Below are 10,863 nucleotides of genomic sequence, written 5' to 3'. Positions count from 1 at the left end.
GTGTTGGTATATCCTAGCCAGCATGCTGTGCCCTGCTGTTATTGATATGTACCCCTGGGGCATGGACTGGTGGGAGAACTTCATGCTTGGACTCTGGAGTGATGATTAGTGGCTGCACAATTTGTGAATGATCCAGAAATTGTTTTCTGAAATTGTAGCAGCATCAGAAAGACATCACACCATATGTGAGCCAGTTCAAGTGGAGAAGTGCATAGTAATTGCCATCTGGTACCTGGCCAACATGTCTGTCTGTCTGTCTATCATCTGTAACACCCACCTCAAGAACCAGAGCATCTGTGTAGAGGTTGCCTGACATTTTTGGGTAGGTAGCTATGTGTGTATACTGAAGCAGGTCTGCTCCAAATTTAAGCACACAATGGCAGCATTTTTGTTTTATTATATTAACGTTATTTATAGTCTGTCTTTCTCACTGGGATTCAAGGCAGATCATGCAGAATGAATCAATACAATCCACAAGATGGGGCATTCAATAAGGAAGGAAATAGGATTTGGGTTGTTATGGTGGACTCCTGTCACTTTTCTGCTGTGAGGCAGATTTTTCCACCAAAAGTTTTGTTCTCTGCTGTGACTGAGTAGCCCCTGCATGGGCTGGAATGGGATCAGGCTCCCACTCTCTGCTGTGACTGAGCAGTAGAGTGTTAATATTTGTGTTTTTGATAGTCTGCCTTGCCCTGTCACACAAAATATAATTTGGCTTTTAGCTCAGCCCAGGTACTTGATGGGGAAAAACAGGAGCCCTCTTGTTTTACCCTTTGAAATGGCACTTGAGACAGTATAACATTCAAACAGAAATCTTAAATTTATTTAACAGGCAGAGGATGAATAGGTGTGGTCAGGGATTGGTAAAATTTGTTGGTATTTCAAAGTACACTGCTTTTAACAGGCAAAATAGTGTTCTAGAAGCTTGTTTGCATATATTATAGACTCTCAACAGTGAGAGATGTTTAGTATTTTAGTTACAACAACAATGTTTCTTCAGAGCTTAGTACCGTGATGCAGTTTTCCTGGACTGGGTCTCTTTCTTTGAGCACCTAACTCATTCCTTTCTTGAAACTACAGTTTATTTCTGTCTCTTGAGTAGTCTAAAATGGGTTTCCCTTCACATCAGACCCAGGGTTCTCCTCAGAGCCAGACACGCAGAGAAATTGGGCAGGAATTAACTCTCTTCTCCATAAAAGATATAATCCTGTTCTTTTGGGCTTAAAAGGGAGTTTCAGCACACTACCCAATCACTCTTGCCAGACCACCATCCCAGTTCTGGAGTAAAACGTACTTCAACTTAGGCTGATGCCCAGCATCCACCCAAAGGCAAAGGAGTAGATTGAAGTGGTAAGGTTGCCCCATCTCCCTTGGGATGCCTTGCCATGTCTCCCAAGGATCCATTACTATCTGGAGCTACATGGAGCATGCACATTACTCCCATTCTACAGTCACTTCACTGACTGCCAATTACCAGGATCAATTTTAAGTATTGGCTATCACCATGGCCTTGGATCGTTGTATCTGCAAGACCATCTCTCCCCTTCTGCTCTACCACAACAACTTCACTCATTCAAGGAGGGCCTTCTGTAGATGTCAATCTGCAAATACGCAAAATCAACAACTACATGATTCAGGGATTAGCCTTGCAGTGGCTGATCTCCTTTCTCCATGGTTGGGGACAGAGGGTGGCTCTTGTGGGGGGCGGGATTGTCCCAGCGACACCCACTGGAATGTGGAGTGCCACAGGGAGCAATTCTTTCCCCAATGCTCTGTCTATATGCGCCCCCTTGCCCGGATGATTTGAAGATATGGGCTGAGTTGTCACCAGTATGCTGATGACACCCAGCTTTATCTGCTTATGGATGGCTGCCCGGACCCTATCCCAGAAGAACTGGGCGAGACATTGCAAGCCATGGCTGTTTGGTAATGTCAGAGCCAGCTGAAACTGAATCCATCAAAGATGGAAGTCTTGGGTCTGGGGAGGACTAGGAATGGGATCAGGCTCCCACTCTTCGATGGTACCCAACTGGTGCCATTGACAGAATTGAAGAGCTTGGGGGGGGGTACTCCTGGATGCCTCTTTATCTATGGAGACCCAGGTTGCCACCACTGCAAGGGCTGCCTTCATCCATCTAAGGTGAGTTCAGCAGTTGGTCCCCTACCTTATCCCCCATGATCTAGCCACAGTGATTCATGTGTCACTTCCAGATCAGACTATTTCAGAAAGCCCTCTATGTGGGGCTACTCTTGATCTTGCTCCAGAAACTCCAGCGGGTGTAGAATGCAGCAGCCTGGCTGTTAGCATCGAGGCCCATACGGGTGTGGATGCACTCAGTGCTGCGCAAACTGCACTGGTTACCTCTTGAGTACCAGATCCATTTCAAGGTGGTTAGTTCTCACCTTTAGGGCCCTTTACAGCCAGGGGCCTGCATATCTACAGGACCACCTCTCCCCATATGAGCCGCTTCAGGCTCTGAGGTCTGCCTCACAACATCTTCTTTCAGTCCCTGAGCCTAAGGACACTTAGCTGGTTTCAACAAGGGCCAGGGCCTTTTCGGTTCAGGCCCCTACTTGGTGAAATGAGCTCCCATTGGAGATTTGAACCCTGCAGGACTTGTCAAAGTCCCACAGGGCTTGCAAGATGGAGCTCTTCCACCTGACTTTGAATTGATCTTGCAGGCATCCCTTTGAATGTCATCACTTCCCCCCACCATTTTACACTCATAGTGCTTATATAGATCTGACAGTCATTGGCCATACGTGCTGTTATATGTTTGCCACTTATGCCTGAAATAGTGTCTGTCTCTTCTGAATATGCTGTTTTGACTGTTGAAACTCTTTTATGATGTTTTATGATGTTTCAATTCTGATGTTTGTTTTTACTGCTGTAAGCTGCCCTGAGCCCGCTTGCAGGATAGGGGGAGTATAAATAAGAAATTAAATTAACTTAAATGTACATGCCCTATGACCAAGTCCTATGACAAAAGGTTGAAGGAGCTAGGCATGTTAAGCCTGGAAAGGGGCTTGTGCTGATAGTCCAATGCTAGAAAGGTGAGAGGAGAAGAATTGAGGATGGATAGGGTGATTAGATTAGTTCAATGGAGACAGGAAGGCAATTAATTTTGAAGATGGAGGCACGGGAATCAGGAATTGGAATTTAAGATATTAACAGGAAACATTGATAGATTATTGATACAATCAGAGGCTTTATAGACAAAGACAAAAGGTTGGGGGAGAAGACAGAAACCCAAGTGAAAAGACTTTTCTTAGTCTGTGCACTTTATAGAAGCTGAAAGGATGATGAGATTAGTTAGGTGTCTGACTGTTCCCGAGCTCAGGGCCACACCTTAGTCAGAGACAATGAGATTGATGCAAAGTGATCTGATTTGCCCAATGACTGCATGGGCTGGACCTCTAGGATATAATTTTTTGGAGCTGGAGTTGTTTTTCCAGTTGCTGCAAAGCTTCATTTGGTGTGCACCTGGCAGAGGGTATTCCAGAGTCCAACAGTGTCACAGATGCCATGTGCTATTGAGGTGTGTTAGTGCTGCAATGCAGCTTGGCTGTCCCCACACAAGACATGTGTGTGAGCAGGGCGTATAGGTGAGCTAACAATCTCCTCAAGGCATTTTGAGGCACCTGCTTCCTCAACTGCACACTGGTGCGTCTGCTGAGCTACATTCTTCAGCAAAGAAACACACCTTGTGCTATCCTTTTTAGAATATATTATAGACACCCATGTTTACATAGTTGGCATCACAATTGGATTAGTTCTGCTCTTAGTTTTACCTCATATGGCTTGTTGTGTTAGGGTTGCCAAGTCCAATTCAAGAAATATCTGGGGACTTTGGGGGTGGAGCCAGGAGACATCAGGGCGGAGCCAGGAACAAGGGTGTGACAAGCATAATTGAACTCCAAGGGAGTTCTGGCCATCACATTTAAAGGGACTGCACACCTTTTTAAATGTCTTCCTTCCATAGGAAATAATGAAGGATAGGGGCACCTTCTTTTGGGGCTCATAGAATTGGACCCCATGGTCCAATCATTTTGAAACTTGGCGGTTTCTTTGGAGAGAGTCACTAGATACTATACTGAAAATTTGGTGCCTCTACCTCAAAAAACAGCGCCCCCAGAGCCCTCAAAACCTCCAGATCAATTCCCCATTATACCCTATGAGAATCGATCTCCACATAGAGAATAATAAAGTACTCAGCAGACTCCCCCCCCCCCCATTTCTGGCAACACTGAAGGGGGATCGGCCTCTCTACTCACGAGTTGCTGCCAACTTTTTCAAAGTAACACAGACACCCCATCCCAAGAGGAAGCCTTTCAATCAGCGACTGAAGCCTCCGGAGGTAGAAATGCACATGGTCCTCTGGGGGCGGAGCTTACCCCCCCTCTGCCAGCCAGACTCCCCAAGGAGACGCCTGTAGCAGCCGGAGAGGATGCAAGGACTATGAGTCTCAGCATGCATCTCGCGAAGGGTGCACCCCCCCACCCCTCCTGCTTCCACGTTCTTAGAGATCGGGGGGGGGGGAAAGGCTCCTAATCCAGGGGTCCCCCGGCAGGGCAGTGGGGGGGGGGGTTGGGAACCCTATGTTGTGTTGACCAGCTGTTTTGGGTCAGTATCTTGGTTTATTACAGGGCCTAGGCCCAGAGTCCATGTTAAACCATGCATTATTGTAAATGAGAAGTTGTTTAAGATTATGGGGTTGTTTGTGAGCAAGAAAATGTAACAAGAATGCTGACACTGATGGGTGATACAGATTGATTGGTGGAAAACCATAAGATAAGGTATAAAAGGTTTTCCCAGATTTCACATTTGGGAAGCACTGATTTAACACAGATTTCAAATCATGCTTATTACTACCTGGTCATTTGATTTATATGATCTTCCCAATTGCTTAGATTAAATATTTTCAAGGCAGGAATACTAAACAGCACAATTCCAGATCCAGAAGCGCATGTAAATTAGGACTCCTGCTCATGTTCAGTGCAGCTGATAAAGCTACATAGCTCATAAGGAAGGTACTAGTAATAGAGCCAGTGAGATGTTTTATAATATAGCAGCAAAAATAGTACTTTGGAGTTACAGGTGATATTTCCAACTGGAAATGAGAATACTATATTTTTAAATGTCACACCTAGGTTTACACCAGAAATCTTACCTTTCCCCCCATGTGCTTGAATTAAAATGTGACTAATTGTAACAAAGAAAACACCAGAATTAATGTTATGCTTTCTGGAAGCTATCTTGTGATCTTTGTTTCCCTGACCCTTGCAAAAATGACTAATTGGTTTACTAATTAACAGTTACTTAGAAAAGCAATTTTCAGAAAGAAATACTGAAATGTATTCTTTTCTTTAAAAAAAAACTTCCTCTGTCTTTGTGTTTCACTGCAGGGGTTTATTTGTCTGCTATTTCAGTACTAACTGTTTTTTTATATAATATGGGTATCTATGTATACATAGTTGGCAACATAGTTGGATTAGTTCTACTCTGATAAAATTTTCATATTAACTTGACAGGACATGACCTTCTCAAATTCTTCTTTAAAGCTTTTCTTTTCCTGTCCCACCTTCCTTAGGGGAGGGACGGTGGCTCAGTGGTAGAGCATCTGCTTGGGAAGCAGAAGGTCCCTTGACAAAGATACTAATTGAAAAGGGAAATATAACAATTGAAATTCTGTTGAGAACATACTTTACGCACAGTTGGAGAATATATTTATATCACCTTTGAGTGTTGTACAAGTCTTTACATATTCCTTGGAAGCCTGGAACTGTAATGGAACTTGGTGGTTTGGTTTATGTTATTCTGGATATTGTATTTATTGGCAACAGTGTGTGTTACAACATTTTGAATTTTTCTCATAAGTAATACTAGTGTTTTCTGTATTATTTATGTGTTGGAGATATTAAGTACATTGTTTTCATTATACAAGGGAGATATTTGGTGTTTTCTGGACATTAAAGTTGTGAGCAAGTGATTTGGCTACTACATAAATTAGTTTGCCCTGGTGCCATCCTTCCTGAGATAGAAAAAAATGTGTGAACCAGAGGCTAAAAAGCTGAGCTTGCTCACACAAACTCAGCTTAGAGGGAACACTGCTTGTGATGTAGGTGGGACTGAGAGAGTGCTGAGATAACTGTGACTGACCAAAGGTCACCCAGTTGGCTTTATGTGGAGGAGGGGGAATCAAATCCAGTTCTCCAAATTAGAGTCCACTACACTTAACCACTACACCACAGGATGAACTACTTTTGAATGACTGAGCTGGATGAGATTCTGCTGACACAGTGATGACAGAAAAGAAAGTCTTCTACCACCTCATATGTCTGTGAAACTCAAGCTGGGACTGTCAGGGTCATAAAATGCAGCCTGTTCACATGCAGGCTTTCATCTGGAGTCAACTTCCCCAACCAAGGCCCTAGAGCTGAGATACTTACCTGGTCTGCAGCCATCCATGGGAAAGAAGGGTGACAGGGAATGAACTGCCTGCCTAAAGTAGACAAAATAATTTACAGGTGCCATCCAGCAGATGATTGGACACCTGGGCCAGGGAACCAGGTGAGCCAGGCCAGACCCAGGTGTAGGGGCTATTGGATAAATGGGGATGGATGGATGATTGGCTCCTCAAGGACAGAGAAGACAAGAGTAAGACCAGAGAGGGAAATAAAAGGCAGGCTTCACAGACAGGCCAGGGAGCAAGTGAGCAGCACAACAACAACACTGGAGAGGGAGGTGGAGTGCTGCTCCAAGAGAGGAAAGGAAGAATCTGCAGCACTCAACCAACTTTCTACCTCCCTCAGATCTAAGGTTTAAGGAGCTCCAGTGTGGATGGCATAATGGCAGAGGGCAGGGAGTACAGCTTCGTGGAAGGGAGCTCTCATACAGCTATATGGCCATTGAGGTAAAAGACACAATGGGACTGCAGAGATTACCCAAAGCCCCAGAGGCAATTAAGCTTTACAAGAAGTCCTTCTTCTGCATTAGTCTTCCTGACTCATTGGCTACATATAAAACAACAGCAACAAACATCACTCACCACCAATTAAACCTCATTACCAGGACTTTTTTTGTAGCAGGGACTCCTTTGCATATTAGGCCACACATCCCTGATGTAGCTAATCCTCCAAGAGTTTACAGAGCTCTTAGTACAGGGCCTACTGTAAGCTCCAAAAGGATTGGCTACATCAGGGGTGTGTGGCCTTATATGTAAAGAAATTCCTGCTACAAAAAAAGCCCTGCCATTACTGTTATTTTTTTTGTTCTAAAGTATATCACTTAACTTTTTTTTTTTTAAATGAACCTCATTTGTCATTCTGCTGGTCTAAAAACAGGCATTTAGCAGCCTCTAAGGCAATTCTCATAGCCTTTATTTAAGAATATAAGAGCAGCTCTGCTGGATCAGACCAATAGTCCATCTTGTCCAGCATCCTAGCTCACTTAGTGGCCAACTAGTTTTTCTAGAGGTCCAACAACAGAGCATAGAGGCTGAGTTCTTCCCCTAATGTTGCTTCCAGGCACTGGGATTCAGAGGTTTACTGTCTCTGAACATAGAGATTCCCTTTAGTCACCATGTCTAGTAGCCAGTCTAGTAGCCACCTTTCCTCCATGAATCTTTTTCATCCCCTTTTACAGCTGTCTTTGTCTGTGGCCATTGCTTCATCCTCTGGCAATGAATGCCACATTTTAATCAGTTGCTATGTAAAGTATTTATGTCTGTCCTGAATCCATTGCCCATCAGCTTTACTGGATGCCCTTGAGTCCTAGTATTTTGGGAGAGAAAAAATTATCTGTCAACTCTCTCTTCTATTATCTCCCTCCTTAGCCATCTCTTTTCTAACTAAAAAGTCCCAGACTTTTCATCCTTTCCTGATAGGGAAGATGCTCCAACCCCCTAATCATCTTGGTTGTCCTCTTCTGTACTTTTCCAGCTCTGTGATGCCTTTTCTTTTTTTAGGTAGAGTGAACAGAAGTTCACATAGTATTCCAAATGAAGTCACACCATAGATCTACAAAGGGGCATTATATTATTGGCTGTTTTATTTTCAACCCTCTTCCCAATAATTTCTCTTTCACTGCTGCAGCACACTGAGTTGGCAGCACCTTCATTGCGCTTTCTACTATGCTTTCAAAGTCTTTCCCTACTCTCAACCTCAGCAAATTCAGTCCCCTATACTTGAAGTTGGGATTTTTTGTTGCAACTTTATCATCTTATACTACTAGCATTGCAACTTCACTGGAGGTCCTTTTGGAGCTCTTCACTGTCAGCTTTGGTTTTCAAAATAATGTTGTGTCATCTGCAAACTTGGCCACTGCATTATTCATACAGACTTCCAGATCATTTATGAATAAAGTAAATAGTACTGGATCCAATACCAATCCTTGTGGGACTCCCACTACTTCTCTCCAGTGTGAGAACTATCCATTTATTCCTACTTTTTGCTTCCTGTTATTTAACCAGCTTTTAATCCATAAGAGAATATGTCCTGTTATCATTAACTAAGGAGTCTTTGGTGATAGAATCATAAGAGTTGGAAGGGACCTCTAGGGTCATCTAGTGCAATCCCCTGAACAATGCAGGAAACTCAAACACCTCCCCTTGAATTCACAGGATCTTCATCGCTGTCAGATGGCCATCTAGCCTCTGTTTAAAAACCTCCAAGGAAGGAGAGCCCATCACCTCCCGAGGAAGCCTGTTCCACTGAGGAATTGCTCTAACCGTCAGGAAGTTTTTCCTAATGTTGAGTCGGAAACTCTTTTGATTTAATTTCATTGGTTCTGGCTGCTGGGGCCACAGAAAACAATTCCACACCATCCTCTAGATGACAACCCTTCAAGTACTAGAAGATGGTCATCATATCACCTCTCGGCTGCCTCCACTCCAGGCTAAACATTCCCAGCTCCTTCAACTTTTCCTCATAGGACTTGATCTCCAGACCCCTCACCATCTTTGTCACCCTCCTCTGGACCCGTTCCAGCTTGTCTATATTCTTCTTAAAATGTGGTGCCCAAAACTGAACACAATACTCCAGGTGGCGTCTTACCAGAGCAGAGTAAAGCGATACCATCACATCACTTGATCTGGACACTATACTTCTGTTGATACAGCCCAAAATTGCATTTGCCTTTTTAGCCACCGCATCACACTGTTGGTTCATGTTCAGTGTATGATCTTCTAAGACCCCTAGATCCTTTTTGCACATACTACTGCTAAGACAAGTCTCCCCCATCCTATAACCATGCATTGGATTTTTCCTATCTAAATGCAGAACTTTACATTTATCCCTGTTAAAATTCATTTTATTATTTATTTTATTTTTCATATTTATATCCCGCCCTCCCCGCTGAAGCAGGCTCAGGACGGCTAACAGCATCATATCATCAACAATAAAATATAAAACCATCACCATCATATATCAATTAAAAATTAAAACAGGTTACAATTTAAAATTTTGTACAGTACAGTCATAAAACAATAGTTTAGTGCTAAATCGTGCCATTCTTCAATGATATTGGGCATCTACACACTTTGGTTGAAAGCCATTCGAAACAATGTTGTTTTGCAGGCCTTGCGGAACTGGGCAAGGTCCCGCAAGACTCTAACATCGTCTGGGAGTTGGTTCCACCAGTGGGGGGCCGCAATAGAGAAGGCTCTTTCTCTAGTAGCTTTCAATCTTGCCTCCCTCGGCCCAGGGATTACTAGTAGGTTTTGCGATCCGGATCTAAGTACCCTCTGGGGAATATATGGGGAGAGACGGTCCCTAAGGTAGGAAGGTCCTTGGCCATATAGGGCTTTAAAGGTGATAACCAGAACCTTGTAGCGAATCCGGAATACTATCAGCAGCCGGTGCAGTCCCCTCAGCCCCGGCCGAATAGGGAGACCCAGTAGCAGCCTGGCTGCCGCATTCTGCAGCAGCTGCAGCTTCCGAATTTGAGACATGGGCAGCCCCATATAGAGGGCATTACAGTAGTCTAGACTCGAGGTGACCATCGCATGAATCACTGTTGCTAAATCGCTGTGTTCTAGGAAGGGGACCAACTGTCGTGCCCACCTAAGGTGGAAAAAGGCGGATCTTGCAGTGGCTGCTATCTGGGCCTCCATAGCCAATGTGGGCTCTATTAGCATCCCCAAGCTCTTGACTTTGGGTGCTGGTATCAGTGGTGCCCCATCAAAGGCTGGTAGAGGGATTTCCCTTCCCAGACCACCACGACTCAGACAAAGGACTTCTGTTTTCGTTGGATTCAGCTTCAGACGACCCAGCCTGAACCACCCGGCCACGGCTTGTAACGCCAGGGCCAGATTTTCTGGGGCAGAGGCAGGTCGGCCATCCATCAACAGCTAGAGCTGGGTGTCATCAGCGTACTGATGGCAACCCAGTCCAAATCTCCGGACAATCTGGGCAAGGGGGCGCATATAGATATTAAACAACATCGGGGAAAGTACCGCCCCCTGAGGCATCCCACAATTAAGTGGATGCCTCTGGGATGATCGTCGCCCGATTGCTACCCTTTGTCCCCGACCACAGAGGAAAGAGGAAAGCCATTGCAAGGCCAACCCCTGAATCCCCGCGTCGGTGAGGTGATGAACCAGCAGCTGATGATCGACCATGTCGAATGCTGCCGACAGGTCCAACAACAACAGTACCACTGACCCACCTCGATCCAGATGTTGCTGGAGATCATCCACTAAGGCAACCAGCACTGTCTTCATCCCATGGCCTGGGCGAAAACTGGACTGGTGTGGTCTAGAACGGAAGCGTCCTCCAGAAATTTTACTGATTTTAGCTCAGTTTTCCAGCCTGTATCCTGTATCTGTCGTCTTCTGTGTTTGCAACCCCTTCCAATTTAGTATC

Source organism: Heteronotia binoei, unplaced genomic scaffold (genome assembly GCF_032191835.1).
Source record: "Heteronotia binoei isolate CCM8104 ecotype False Entrance Well unplaced genomic scaffold, APGP_CSIRO_Hbin_v1 ptg000314l, whole genome shotgun sequence".
Classification (NCBI taxonomy): Eukaryota; Metazoa; Chordata; class Lepidosauria; order Squamata; family Gekkonidae; genus Heteronotia; species Heteronotia binoei.
This window is presented reverse-complemented; position numbering follows the sequence as displayed.